The sequence below is a fragment of the Girardinichthys multiradiatus genome, chromosome 5 (genome assembly GCF_021462225.1).
Source record: "Girardinichthys multiradiatus isolate DD_20200921_A chromosome 5, DD_fGirMul_XY1, whole genome shotgun sequence".
Classification (NCBI taxonomy): Eukaryota; Metazoa; Chordata; class Actinopteri; order Cyprinodontiformes; family Goodeidae; genus Girardinichthys; species Girardinichthys multiradiatus.
This window is the reverse complement of record NC_061798.1, coordinates 39732204-39747349: the sequence shown is the minus strand read 5'-3', so window position 1 is coordinate 39747349 and position 15146 is coordinate 39732204. Positions and strand designations below refer to the sequence as shown.

At 39.2% G+C, this 15146-nt stretch overlaps 1 protein-coding gene across 5 annotated transcripts in view; it reads right to left on the bottom strand.

The window, feature by feature from the left end:
* The window catches only part of elfn1b (extracellular leucine-rich repeat and fibronectin type III domain containing 1b), a 183098-nt gene that overhangs the window by 96813 nt on the left and 71139 nt on the right, over nucleotides 1-15146 (bottom strand). The gene's annotated exons all lie outside the window — the stretch shown is intronic.

Below are 15146 nucleotides of genomic sequence, written 5' to 3'. Positions count from 1 at the left end.
AATCTTTATGCAAACTAACAAATTGAAGTCTTTTTTTCCAGTTAGCTTCACTGATTAGTAGTTTTCTTAAGGCTACACAGCTGTTCAGTCCCAATCCCTTGAGCTCCCTTCACATTGTGTGTATGGAAAAGCTCTTACTTTCACTATTAAACATAGCCTGGAGTTCTACTGTTGTTTTTCTTCAATTTGATTTCACCAAACATTTAAGTGATCACAGATCACAATCATTCAGGATTTTTTTCCAGCCACATTTCTTCCTCTAAGACGATGGGTCCCAACTATCCTTCCAGATTTTAATAATGCGTTGGACAGTTTTTACACCAATTTTGGTAGTTTCTGCAATCTCCTTAGATGTTTTCTCTGCTTGATGCATGCCAATGATTTGACCCTTCTGAAACAGACTGACATATTTTCTACGACCACGGATGTGTCTTCAGACATGGTTGTTTAAGAAATGAGAAGCAACTCATTGCACCAGTTGGGGTTAAATAACTTGTTGCCAGTTGAAACATAATCGCCCATGCAGTAATTATCCAATGGGAGGCTCCTACCTATTTGCTTAGTTAAATCCAGGTGGAGACTTTTACTGTATTTATGAATGCCTTCATTTGAAAAAAAAAAAACCACTGGCCGTGAGCAACATGATAGCTATAGTAAATATATTACATTAGCAGCAGCAATGTAATAACTGTTGCTTTTGTTTAAATAAAAGCAATTTAGTTTTACATTTTACTCAAGCTCATCATAACATAAGAAGTCATAGTTCTGACCCTCCCACTGGACATTAGTTTAGATTTAGATTTAGTCTGTGTTTCTGACAAGAAAGTAAATATGGGGGAAAACAAAAAAGAAATTACAATTGTAATGCTTATTATGCAGTTATCAAACTTGTACAGATAAATGCTTGTGGAAATATGGGTAATAACTGCAGCAATATCCATAATAGTACCTATTAATTTGAAATATTAGTTTTAATGATAGCATGACCCAAAAAAAAAAACATGTTCCACTAAAAGTGTTTTGGTTCAGTATCAGCAGGTGTTATCATTTAAATAATAGCACCCCTGAAAACTGGTTCAGAGAATCTTACAATATGCTTCTTTTTGCAGAAGGGGGCCATAGACTAACATCTGTAGAAACCCACTATTGACTTTTGCTCCTTATATGTCTTAAGTCACTGCAACAAAAGAGCTTCTTAAATCAAAATAACATCAGCAAAACTTCACCACCGAAGCCAGCTTCAGCATCCAATATTCATGTATATTGCTGGGCAATTTTTACAGTCTCAATTTAACTCTATAGTCAACAGAAATAACCCTTTGGGTTCCTGCTGGGGAGTGCAGCTGAGGGAAAGTAATATCCACATTGATACACTGAGGCCCTTTAAACTTAAGCAGGCAGCGTGGAGTATGACTCAACTGTCAGCGCACACAGAGAGACAAGAGGGAAAGAGAGAGATAGCCAAACAGAAAAAAAATTAACGCCGGTTTTTAAATCGGTCTGAGAATGAGCAGTCATAAAAACACACACTGAATGTTTGCACACAAACAGGGTCCAAAAAAAGGTCAATTAAAGTTGATAAACCATGTAAGCATAATTAAGAAAACAATTACAATTGCATTCTGGTTAATAGTCAATGACATCCTAAAATCTAAACCTCAGATCCTGAAGCGCATCGACACTTTCTTGTATAAAACAGAAACAATATTAGCGCTCATTAAGAGGTTAGATGCAACAAATGTGGTGACAATCCTTAACGACCAAATAGCATAATGTTTTATTCGTGTCACTGCTCCTGTTTAATGGTATTTAACTTCAAGCTATTCAAGCTTCTTCTGTACAGGCAATTTGATTAACAGTATAAAGAATGTTTTTTTTAACCCCCAGGCTGTAGAATGATGTAGTGCAAGGATACAGAAGTGCCTCACATACCCTTCCACTGAGTGTAAATAGACTTTCATCATAATGTACAAGAGTTGTTTTCTCATAATTCTGCAGCTTGCAGCCTTCAGAGGCTCAAATTTGCAAATGTCTGTCAACTGAAAATGTAACGTGGCTCGGTGTGGTTTATAGTCATGAGCTTTTACATGGGGAAACCACAATTTTTTGCTTTCCCAGTTTACAGTGTTCATCCCAAAGGGTTTGAGCATTTGATTATTTATAGAAATAAATTAAACTGGGTTGTGTTCACTAATATTTAGGATGGCTGTTGGGGTGCATGGTCAGTTCATGTTGCCATTTATAACTCAACTCAACTTTTTGTTCGTTCTATATAAACACACACATGAAAAGGGTTTATTATTGTGTCTTGCAACTGTATTTATAACCTTTGAACTTTTCTCATTTTGTTGCAGTACGTCCCAAAATGTATTTTATTAGGATTTGATGTGATAGACCAACACAGATTAGTGAAGTGAAAGAAAATAAGACATGGCTTTGCATTGAAAATAAATAAAAACATTAATGTTTTGCATGTATTTGTATATATCTAAATTATCCCATCAAGTTTGGCTGAGAGCATCATGAAAAGTATCCCCACATCATCATGTTGCCACGACCACGTTTGACTTTGCAGATGTGTTTAGGGAGATGTAGAGTGGTACTTCTGTAGCAGTCCAAAACATTTAGTTTTGGTCATAGTTGACCAGAACACCTTTTCTGTGTGTTTGCTGTATTCTCTACACTTCTTATAAGTTAATTCACAACATCTAAGTTAAATGAAGCCCCTGGATGTATTTTAATGCTACGTCGGAAACACTCAATGTGCTTCAATGTGTGACATCATGACAAATCAATAACAAATCAGGGAACATATCAGGTTACAAGTTTTGTTTCATCCTAAGGGTATAATTTCCAAATGCCTGAAGGTGTCACACATACAGTACATCTGTTCCAATGGTTAAATGCTAATATAAACAGCATGGGAATGTCCATTCACCATACCGCTCAGGAACTGTGAGCTGTGAACTGTGGTGGTTCATCTCTGTTTCCGAGAGATGAAAGTGTTTTGGTGCAAAATGTGTGAATCCAGCAAAAAAGAAATTTTGAAGACGATGGCTGATGTTTTAGAGTGTCATTGTTCACAGTAAAACCTCTTGTGCAAACATAGCCCCAAAAGGTCACTCAGCAAGAAAGAACCCATTTCTCCAAAAGCAACGTAAAACAGTCAGATTACTATTTAAAATGCCCTCATTTTTGGGACATGCCCTGTGGCCTGATGAAACTAAAACTGAAGTGGTTGGCCATGATGACCACCGCTGCAGACGAAGGAAAAAGGGTAAAGCTTACAATGCTAAGAACACCATCCCAACTTTAAAGCACAGGAGTGGTAGCATCATGATGTAAAGGTTTACTGCAGTGGGAACTACTGCACTTCAAAAAATAGACTCAGGACAATCTCAAGACATCACCCATGAAGTTAAAGTTTGGTACAAAGGCATTTTCCAAATAAACAATGATATACCACCAAATTTGGTACAAAGTGTTTTGGAGAGGCAAATACAAAGCCCTAATATCAGCCTTATAGAAAATGTGTCGGCAGAGGTGAAAAAGTAAGATGCAAACAAGCCGGCCCATAAACCTGATTCAGTTACACCAGTTCTGACAGGAGGAATGGGCAAATATTAGAGGAAAGTATTGTGAGAAGCTTGTGGAAGCATACACCAAATGTTTGAACTCATACAGCTTATAAGAAAATCTACCAAATACTATATGAAGTTCTTAATTTAAAGAGAGTAAAACAAATCCCTAAAAAATTTAACTATGCCGAAATTCAGCAAATATGAATGATTTGGATAATCCTAACTGACCTCAAACAGGAAAGGTTTAGTCTGTTTTGGTATCGAACATTGAGAAAAATTTGTCTTTTTATGTAAATATCTGGGTTCATCTCTACATAAAACAGCTGGGAGGAAAATCAAGGTAAAGCTGTAACTGCCCTAAAAAAAGAAATACATTTATTAATTTTAAAGAAAAATAATCTAGTTTTACCGATAGTTAATGAAGTGCATGGTTGGATCCACTTCAACAGTAAATTAATTTTCTCTTTGATGCATTTGTTGGTTCATCATAAATAGGTTTGTTGGCAATTTTTCCAGCTTTTCTTTGAAGTAAGGAAGTGTTATATCTATGTCAGTGCTTTCAAGTAAGTTTTTACACAGAGCCACGTTAGAATCAGTGAATCCCAGTTAATTTTCACAGAATGTAAAGCAGCAACAACATCAGCAAACCCCCTGTGTCGCTTTTTAATTGCTGTGCTATTTTCAGTCTGATTGCACATAACACATGCAAACATGTACACAAATATGCATTGTGCAATTATCAGTGACTTTTGTAGGCTCATCAAATTTACAATGAGCCAGATGAAATTAGAAATTAGGTAGTTAATTAGTATCACATTAATAACAAAAAAGTCCCAAAGCTTTGCCAAGTAGAAATTTTAATTTGAATCGTGCTATTTCCTTGACTCTCATTTGCTCTTTTGTTGAGTTAACCCTTGGAAGCTTTTAAAAACAGCAGTTTTTTTCTTTCCAATAGTGGAATGTGAGAAATAGGTGTGAAAACCAGGATACCGTAATTTCTTTCCTGGATATTCTAAAGTTATGTTCTGTTTATTTTCTGATCCTTATGCCTGGTTCACACTGCAGAATCTTTATGTCAATTTGTGCCCCGATCTCCCCCTTCCGACATAGCCCGGTTATCGTGGCGGCTCTTAAAATAATCTTTTGAGATATTCCTGCTGTGTGTGGTGTGTTAAGAGTGATCTAGTCTGCTCGGAAGGACGTAGGGATCGTTCCGGGGATATTCAATATGTTGGACTGCCTTGGCCCGATATACTACCGTGTGGGGTGTTCTCCAACGACAAACGAGCATGCAGCCTGTTGAATAAGACGTGCAGCTAATCAGAAAGCGAGGTGACAGAATCACAGAAGGGAATTACTTTGAACTCACGTTTGATCTCGAGAGGGTTTGTGAGATTTCTGTCTGATACTTGAATGTTTGTGAGTGAAATCTGTTCATGTGTGATGTGTTGTGCTTGCCATGTGGTTAGACACCACACACCATAGGACCAAACCTGTTATATCTATAATTTTATTGTCATGTGTGGGGTTTCTCAGGTTTTAAAAGTCACCCAACAGTTTAGAAACCCTGCTGTGTGAACCAGGCATTAGTTTGCTCAGTATGTATCCTCTATGCCTTTGTTTCATGCTCTTCCACAGCCTCTTCCTCACCTGTTCATGTAGTCACCTGTGTAGTTTTCAGAAATCAAACTTCTTGACTCACTTTAGTCCTGTTAGTACTGACTGACTAACACTTTATAACCCAGGTGCACCCATCTACAGATGACTACGATAAGCCACAACCCTCAAATTGTCTTAATTTGCTTTCTTAACTAGTGACAATGAGTTCACTGCACCCCAGGGGCCTCCACAGTCACCAGATCTAAATCCAACAGAACACCTTAGAAATTTGGAGGAACAAGAGCTGATTTTGATACCTTGTTGAAAATATGTCATTAAGAATAAATGCAGTTCTGATGGCAAAACGTACCAACCTGGTACTAGCAAAGTGTGACCTAGTAAAGTGGCTGGTCTGCGTGTAACTATGTAGTCACTATGCAGTTTGAGTTTATGGTCATCTATTATGCAAAGTCATAGAAACCTGCAGAGGTGAGGAGTCTGTGACAACGTTTGGCTAACTGACATTTTAAACACACCTTCTTTCGTACATAGGCACATGTTCAGTGCACAAATTGTTCAAACTTTGACACCGCTTCCAACTGTTCAGCTGAACAATTTAGGGACTCATCTTGTACAGTGTACATGAATACAGAACTTCCAAGGTCTGTGTGTGAGTGTATGAACAGGACATTCTTCTTCTTGTATAAACCTTCTTCTGCTGGATGAGCCAACAAAGCAGGGTGTGGCAGTCGCTCTCACATCCACTATGTGCATAACTCTAAAATGTGTGTGAGATTATGCGTGTGCATTAATGGCTGTGGTTAAAGTGCTGAGAAAGGCTTGTCCTCTGACCCTGCTAAGTATGACACAACCGTCGACCACAAGGCCGTGGAACGGTAGTTTAATGCGTCTGCATGTGCTGTTTGTGTGTAGGTAAGAGCATCACCAGGAACAGTCGTGATAGTTCAAACCGTCTACATATCCCATCTATCAGCCGGCAGACTATTCATTTCATTTTCTTCTGTTCAAAAAAGCTAGAGAACAGACGGGAACTATTTCTGTTCATCAAAACTTTTCTGCAGCTGTAAGCACACATCATCCTGAGCTGCACACTTTGATTTCCATCTGTGTAACAAAGTGGTTTGACATTTTCATGTTAAGAGAAGAAATAATAACAAAAAAAAGACATCATTTGTACAAGGGTATATTTTGCCTTTAAATTTGTATCCATTGTTCATAGTTTATAGTGTTTTCAAAATGGTGCAGATTCTGGCTTTTTACATTGAGTTGATGCTTGATTGTTCTTCACGTCTTTAGCCTCAAGGACACACTGTCCTTGATTATCAGAGAGAGTTTAATGTTTGGATTCCTCAGACCACAGAACAATTTTCCACTGTGCATAACAGCAGTATTTCAAAAAATTGGAAACATATTTTTTGCCTGCATGGAGGAGTTGCTTTTGCATTTTAAGTTGCATTTTCTGACACTTGTTTTCAAAGGGTTTTCATGTAAAAACACTGACTTGTTTTCAAAGCAGTTTAAAATTTTCCGCACAGAAAAAAAACCGTTTCCCATCTTTAGTTATGAAAGCGGCAGTATCTCTAGGCTCATTTATAAATCAAGATATTTATTTATATGATGTTTTACCATGTCTTCTTTGATAACTTTTGTTTCTGATAACATCTATTCCATTCTTTTCTTGCCCTTCTCAGGAGCATTTCCTAATAAGATTATATTTTTTCGCAAAGCAAAACATTCCTGAGTTTCATTTTGTAATAATGAACGTTATTCTACAAAGCAAACAAAGCTGTACCTATTACCAGTTTACAGTATTTAATCAATTGATCAAACATGATGGTGACAAATTAAATTTTAATTACCAGCTTTAATAATGTGCAGGTCCCATTTGAACCACAGGGAGTGCATTCTGGTTGGGTGTGTAACTGTGCAGACAATTGTTTATGGGCATGTGAGATTACCATCTCCTTTTATATTAAAATTAGGATACTAATGTTCCTTGCAGAACTTTACATTCTTACAAAATGATCAATGATTTACAGTCCCAAAAGTATCCACACCACTTTTTACATTTTATCATATTACAACCACAAACTTGTATTTGGTACTTTTATTTTACAAAGCTAATTGTAAAGTTGAAGGTTAATTCTACTAGGTTTTCATTTTTTCACAAATCAAAAATTAAAAAATTGAGTCTTGAATATATATTATGTCACTTTACTAAGATCCCCCTGAATAAAATGCGAAGCAACCAGCTGACTCCACAAGTCATCTAATTATTGTATGGTGTACAAAGGTGTGATTCAATCTCAGTATAAGTCCAGCTGTTTTGTTAGATGTTTGATAGAGGTTTGTTAGAGAACATTAGTGAACAAAAAGCATTATTATGAAGACCAAGGGCCACAGCAGATAGGTCATGGAGAAAGTTTTGGAGAGGTTTAAAGCAGAGTTCGATAATAAAACAATATCCCACGCTTTAAACATACCACTGTTGATTCCATCATCTGATAATGGAAGGAGAACACGACATAATACCCGAAGTTTCATGGTGAGTGGTGAGATGCTGCAGACATCCACAACTCAGGTGGGATAATCTGTTATCAACTATTAGTCATGGACTCCACAAATCCCTCCCTAACAGAAGAGTGGCAAAGCAAAGCCATTTTTGAAACCATAAGACGTCCTGTTTGCAGTTTTCTTTTACACCATTAAGGAGACACGGCAAACATGTGGAAGAATGGATGATGAGACTAAAAGTAAACTTATTAGCCTACGTACAAAACACTGTGTGGTAGAAAAGTAACATTCCACATCACCTTGAACACACCACCCCCTTGTGAAACATGGTTCTGGAAGCATCATGATGTGGGAATGCCTTTCTTCAGTCTCTAGTTGTGCAAAGCTGGCAGAGACACACCTCAAAAGACTTGGAGCTGCAATTACACTAATTAAAATCTTAACTTATACCATTTTCAGAGTTGTATTTGTAAGAAGATAAAAACCATGTATCCTTTTCTCAATCTTCAAAATTATGCACTACTTTGTGTTGTATCACACAAAATCCCAATAAAATGCATTGAGGTCTGTGGTTGCAAGGAAACAATGTGTGAAAAAGCTGATGGCATCTTTATACATATGCAAGTGTTGGGACCACAGCCATGGGTGAAAGGCCAGTACGAACCTTTCTGGAACTTTCAAAGTAAATCGCATTAGCCTACTTCCAGCACAGCCAGAAACGGGGAATAACAGCGGACTTCCCGTGACGTCACTGTCTGAATAAAAACCCCGCTTTTGCAACAAACAGACCTCTTCCACGCAGGTCCCCAAAGGAACTGGACGGAGGGACGCAGCGCGCTAATGTCTCTTTGCTGGCAAACAGACATAACTCTTCAAACTGCATGCAAGAGTGTCATACGATCACGCGATCTTATGCACTAAGTTAAGTAGGAATGAATTGCTGTTTGTGTATCAGGTATTCATTCATGAACGGGATAATTAAGGTACAAGTGTTGCTTGACTTTTCTCTCTGAGGTCGACAGAAGCAAACTGTGTTCCAGAGAGTTCCCAGCAGAGACCCTGTCTCTACAACGCCGAGTGGAGCAGTTTTCCCGGTCTGAAGGAAGGACAACAGGACCACATCACCGTGGTTACAGCAGTAACGTGCAGTTTGGTCGGCCGACAGAACGAGCCACCCCACTCCACAGCTACGGAGGTTAGCAAGTTAACCCTTTGTTCACTGTGGATGCTTTCTTCAACTTCGTCGCCCCGGACAACTTTTCCTCAGCACGGTTCATGTAAGAGGTTGTGTTTTGGGCATAGAGAAGTAGTTTAATATAAACATTTTTCGTTTTATGAAGTTTGGTTTCGTTTATGTTGAAAACTCAGCCATCTTAGTGGTAGCAGATTATCTGCTCAGCACATGTGCTCAGTTTGTATGCTCTGTGTTTGTGTTTTTTTTTTTAAGTTAAGACAAACTTTATTTAAAAGGTGATTTTAAACACAGAAGATTGGCCATAACGTGCCATCCATGCATATGCATTTTAACCCATTTATTAATGGTGTTTTAAAGGTATGTGTTTCAGTCTGATAATAAGCTATAAGCTTCTTTTGCTAGCTTCAACCGCTAACAGCTAAGAACACGTGCTTGCCTGCTAAAGATCATTTACCCAAAAGGTTGTTACTTTTCAATCTAGTAAAATAATATTTCCCTAAATATTATTTTACTAAACTTGATAACTAAGTAACACAATTAAGCCCATTTCTTAAAGATTTGGTTCTTATTCAAAATAATATTTAGGGAAATATTATTTTAATACATAAAGGCAGCTAATTAAACACCATTGAGAATTAGTCATCCAGAAGGTTGGTTTTATTCAGCAAATCATTCTTTAAAATATTATTTTATTAAAATAATGTTTTATCTGATCTTGCATTGTGAATGGTTGTCTAAAGGTATACCAATTATTGCCTAAGTTGGTTCCAAGACTAACTTAACTTTATTAAAACCTTTTAAAACCTTGTCCGCGATTTTAGATTTCCTTTTTGTGAGAAAAAATAACTGAAATCAAGGTCACAGAGATGAAGGAATTCAGGACTGATTATTTGAAGGGATTTACTAAAACTTACACACTAAAAAAACAATAAGAGAATTATTTATTGCGCTGAGAAAAAAAACAGAAATCCTAATCCAGATTCTTCAAGATAATACTTGGTTTTCAAACATAAACATTGCATGGTAATGTTGCATCACTCTTTTGGTTATGGTTTTCAACCACCTTTGATCAACTTGTTTATATTGTACATAGCCCATTAGTCTTTGTTATTCTTTAATTCTGCTTGGTAGTTTAGTTGGATTGTTTTAGCATAGTAAAGAGTTTGTTGATTGAAGTATATTTGACGAGTTGACTTATTTTTGTAAAGAAATTCTTGTATTTTAAGAAATTGTGTGCATCCCATGTGTGTGCAGAGTTTTGCTGTTCAATAATGTCAGATCTTTGCTCATCCTTTTCAATTTTGTCCTAATGCCACTGCCTTTTTGGGCTGGTATTCACAGGACAACCCTTAACAGACTGAAATATTATTTGATAAAATATTAAAGTTTTAATATTAAATATTATATTCATAATATTAAATATTATATTCATATTCATAATCCCAACACAAGCAACTGTAGGTTAATCTGTTAGTTGCTTTAATTTTAATGGATGATCTCTGCATGCAGAGTGGGATTTTAGAACCAATTGTGTGCGTGGCTGTGGATGCGTTGCTTACATCCCAGCCTCCCACAGCACTGGAGAGCATTTTCTGCCCTAATAATAATTCTCCATCATCTGGGTTTCCCTTAGTAATGACACAGACTGTAGCTGCCAAGGAGGCAACTCCCAAACCCTCCCAATGTTGTCTGTTTCATAAATTAGGTAGATTTCAGTGATTTATTTAGGAAAAACACACTGAAGACAGCTTACTTAACATGTGCCATCGCACATAAAATCTGTAGTTTGACAAAAGGAAAAATGCACAGATGGCTCTTTCAGTTACATTAAAATCAGGACTTGTATCATGCACTCTATTTAACTCTCACAAAATCCATACCCACTCTTGTAAACACAAGGACACACTAATGTCAGTCATTAGTGTCATCTTCCACATCCTGTCACTGCAGTTATCACATTTCACACACAATCACAAGTGTGAGTAACTGCTATTCCCAAACAGAGACACCCTGTGCACTCTGAGACATATTGTCACACAGCCTTGTGATTGACAGACCGTTTTCTGTCATCCAGAGAGGCTTAGACACGTGGGAGAAAAACTGTTCTCCCGCCTTCTCAGTTCCTAACCCCATCCCTCATCTCCTGCTAGTCTTTTTATCCGTCTCAGTCCTTTCCTCTCAGCAGTGTGTGTTTGTGTTTGAGTGTGTGAATGCTCGCCTTCTGCAGCTCCCAGCTTTTCATTGAAATGTTATTTAGCCAGCCAATTAGGTGCAGGGAACAGCAGGTGAGCCCTGAGCTCTATCCAATCAATGGACTTAATCCTCCCTAATCAACCGATTGAGATTCTATTATCGACAACTAAATCGCACATGTACACAAGCATATGCATCTTTACCGGATATGCAGGAATGAGGTGTTATTCTACAGTTTTTGGGAGGATTGAACATAAAATCACTTAAACCTAAAAATAAGTCATTCTGTGATTGATATTTTAAACGATACATGACAAAAAGTTTCATTATTTCTTAACAAGCTCAATTTGCCATAACAACACCCGCCTCCTCACTGCTCCCCTGTGGTGGCTGAAGGATACAGCACTTTAAGCTAACTGTAGCTTCAATCCCAAATGTAAAACAGACAAAATGTTGGCTATAAAAGTGGTTACATATACATATACACAGACAAAAGATAACACAACGAAAATTGAATTGTAACCGCCTATCTGCAAGTCAGAATTTCACTTCAGCACAGCTAGCTGATGCAAGAAGATAGAAAAGTAACTGTTCAAACTTCTAACGCCTTTTTGCACCAAATGTCAGGAAGTTCAAAATCTGTACTATCATATTATGCTTACTAAAGAAATTGCTTTAATATTGGCCTTTTACAACGTTGGTCTCTTCAGCAAAGAGTCAATGTCCAGAATGTCAAGAAATATCTGTGCCAGACTGGCTTAGCTGATGATCAATTTGTGCGTTTGCCAGGGCAAAGGAAGCCAATAGTGGATCTTTATTTAACTAAAGGAGGATGCAATAGTATGATAGGAATATAAAAACATATGAGTATGTTTTTCTCTATTTTGGTTGGAGAGTTGAAAGGGTAAATACAACCACCAGCCCTCCCCCACCGACCCACCTGCACCCAAATGAACACACACATTTTTTACTCTTTCACTTAAATCCACTCTAAAGCAAAAGGAAAACTTAACATAAATGATTTATAATTGCATACTCACCCTGACATTTCGTAAGAGTCTTTTTTGCATTGCAAATGTAGCTTTCTTTTTTAAAACCTTGTCCACGATTTTAGATTTCGTTTTTGTGAGAAAAAATTGCTGAAATCAAGGTCACAGAGATGAAGTAATTCAGGACTGATTATTTAAAGGGATTTACTAAAAATTACACACTAAAAAGCAATAACAGAATTATTTATTGCACTGAGAAAAAAAACCAGAAATCCTAATAATTAACATGGACATTTTCTTTCTATACCTTAAATTTCTTTCCCTCCCTTCCTCTGTTCCTCGTTCACACACATTGCATTCTGTAGCAACCGCAATGAATACATTTATTGAGATTTATTTTAATCCGGCATATCTCAAACAAAGAAAATGATTGTTTGCTCTGAGCAAAAAAATTTGGAAGGCAGCGGTAAAAGATATAAGCAGACAGAAAAGGAGAGAGAGAGTGAGAGGCAGGGAATTAAATAAGACCTAGAAAAACAAAAGCTGTACAGTAACAAGGACATTTCAGTATGCAGACACGCATGGAAAGTGTGAGTAATTGGAAAAAAAAGAGTTTGTATTTTAAGTATGTCACTTATTTATGCCCTGGGAAAAGAAGGAAACTGAAGGAAGATTGAGGATGTGATGTTTTTTTGCTTTCACTGGGAGGCTAAGAGAGAATAATTAACATCCTCTGACCTCCATTATTGACCGATATGGTGCTTTAGATTCACATTATTTTGGTCAAAGTAGTTCCTTGCTATGTAAGGGACAATACTGGTTTATTTTAAATACCTTGTTATACACAATTGTACAGCAGAATCTCATAAATGAAAAATCCTGAAATAAAACCAGTTTGGTGATATATTATACAGGAAAGCCTTTTAATGTATTACACTGTTCCAGGTAAGGCTTCCTTCTCTAATGAAAAGCTGACTCCATGCAGAGACCACAGGTGTGCACACTACTCAGATATTTATGTGAATAGTTAGACCAACATGTAATTGAGGCCAGACTGAGTTTACGTATACCTGTAAGGCTGCAGCTCAACTATACCTTAGACCTGGTGTGCGCAATGCTTGTGCAAAGAATTTGGCTCATTTTAAAGGATGTGTTATTAATGATAGCAGGCAAGGTAATGTAAATGCACTGTACATGACAAAACAATAAATCTCAGACTTACATGAATGGTTTAAACTGTCATGATGTTGCGACTCACTTATTTACCAAAAGCCACGACCATTTTTATTCACAAAGTGGCTCCCTTCGCAATTTTGTGACATTCATTTTATTTCCATTTGTTAAAATTTTTTTTGTCCCTGCATGGATACGTATTTCTCCAGACCAAGTCTCACACACATGTACTCACCTTAGCATATATTTATACTTAACTTCTTCAGACACTGCATTTAACTGGAATAGACACAATATAACCCCGCCTTGAACTGGTTTGAGTGCTCGAATTATCCTAGAGGCTACGTTGTCTGGTGCTTAAATGCCCCTGGTAGGGTCTCCCATGGCAAACAGGCACTGGGTGACAGGTCAGACAAAGAGCAGTTCAAGACACCTTCATGAGGACCACACAATCGAAGCACGTTACGTCGCCCGGTACAGCGGAGCCAGGGTCCCACTCTGGTGCCAGGCCTGGGGTAGGGACTCGTCGGAGAGTGCCTGGTGGCTGGGCTGCTTCTCACGGGACTCGGCCGGGCCAAGCCCGAACGAGAGATGCAAGACTATCCCCCAGTGGGCCCACCAGCTGCAGGGGGAACCATGAGAGACCGGTGCAAACAGGATCGGGCAGCGGACAAAGGTGAAGACGTCAGCCGCCCGATCTCCGGATGCTGAGGCTGGCTCTAGGGATGTGGAATGTCACGTCGCTGGGGGGGAAGGAGCCTGAGCTTGTGTAGGAGGTTGTGAGATGTCGACTAGAAATAGTCAGGCTCACCTCCACGCACGGCATGGGCTCTGGAACCCACCTCCTTGAGAGAGGCTGGACTCTCTTCTACTCTAGAGTGGCTGGCGGGGAGAGGCAGCGAGCTGGGGTGGGTTTGCTTGTTGACCCCCGGCTCAGCCTTCTCGTGTTGGGGTTTACCCCAGTGGATGAGAAGGTCGCATCCCTATGCCTTCAGGTTGGGGACAGGCCTCTTGACTATCTTTTCAGCCTATGGACCAAGCGGTAGTGCGGAGTACCCGGCCTTCTTGGCATCCCTGTCAGGGTGCTACATAGTGCCCCTCCTGGGGACTCCATTATTCTGCTGAGGGACTTCAACGCCCATGTGGGAAATGACAGTGACACCCGGAGAGGCGTGATCGGGAGGAATGGCCTCCCCGATCTGAATCCAAGTGGTGTTTTATTATTGGACTTATGTTCAAGCATAAGGGTGTTCATCAGTGCACTTGGCTCCAGGACACCTTAGGCAGGAGGTCGATGATCGACTTTGTTGTTGTGTCTTCACACCTTTGGCTGCATGTTTTGGAAACACGGGGGAAGAGAGGGGCTGAGCTGTCCACTGATCACCACCTGGTGGTGAGTTGGATACACTGGAAGAGGAGAAAGCCGGACAGACTTGGCAGGCCCAAGCGCATTGTGAGGGTATGCTGGGAACGTCTGGCAGAGCCCTCGGGTAGGGATGTATTCAACTCCCACCTCCGGAAGACCTTTGATCAGATTCCGGGGGAAGTTGAAGACATAGAGTCCGAATGGACCATGTTCTCCGCAACCATTGTTGATGCTGTGGCGGTAAGATCTGCGGTTCCTGTTGCCGCGGCAATCCCTGAACCTGTTGGTGGACACTGGCAGTAAGGGATGCTGTCAAGCTGAAGAGGGAGTCCTATCGGCTGTGGTTGGCTTGTGGGACTCCTTACGCGGCTGAGGGGTACCGTGAGGCTCTGCGTGCTGCGGCCCGGGCTGTGGCAGAGGCAGAGGAAAAAACTCGGGCCTGGGAGGAGTTCGTTGAGACCCTGGAGAAGGAATACCAGTTGGCCTCGAAGCGATTCTGACAAACCGTCTGCCGC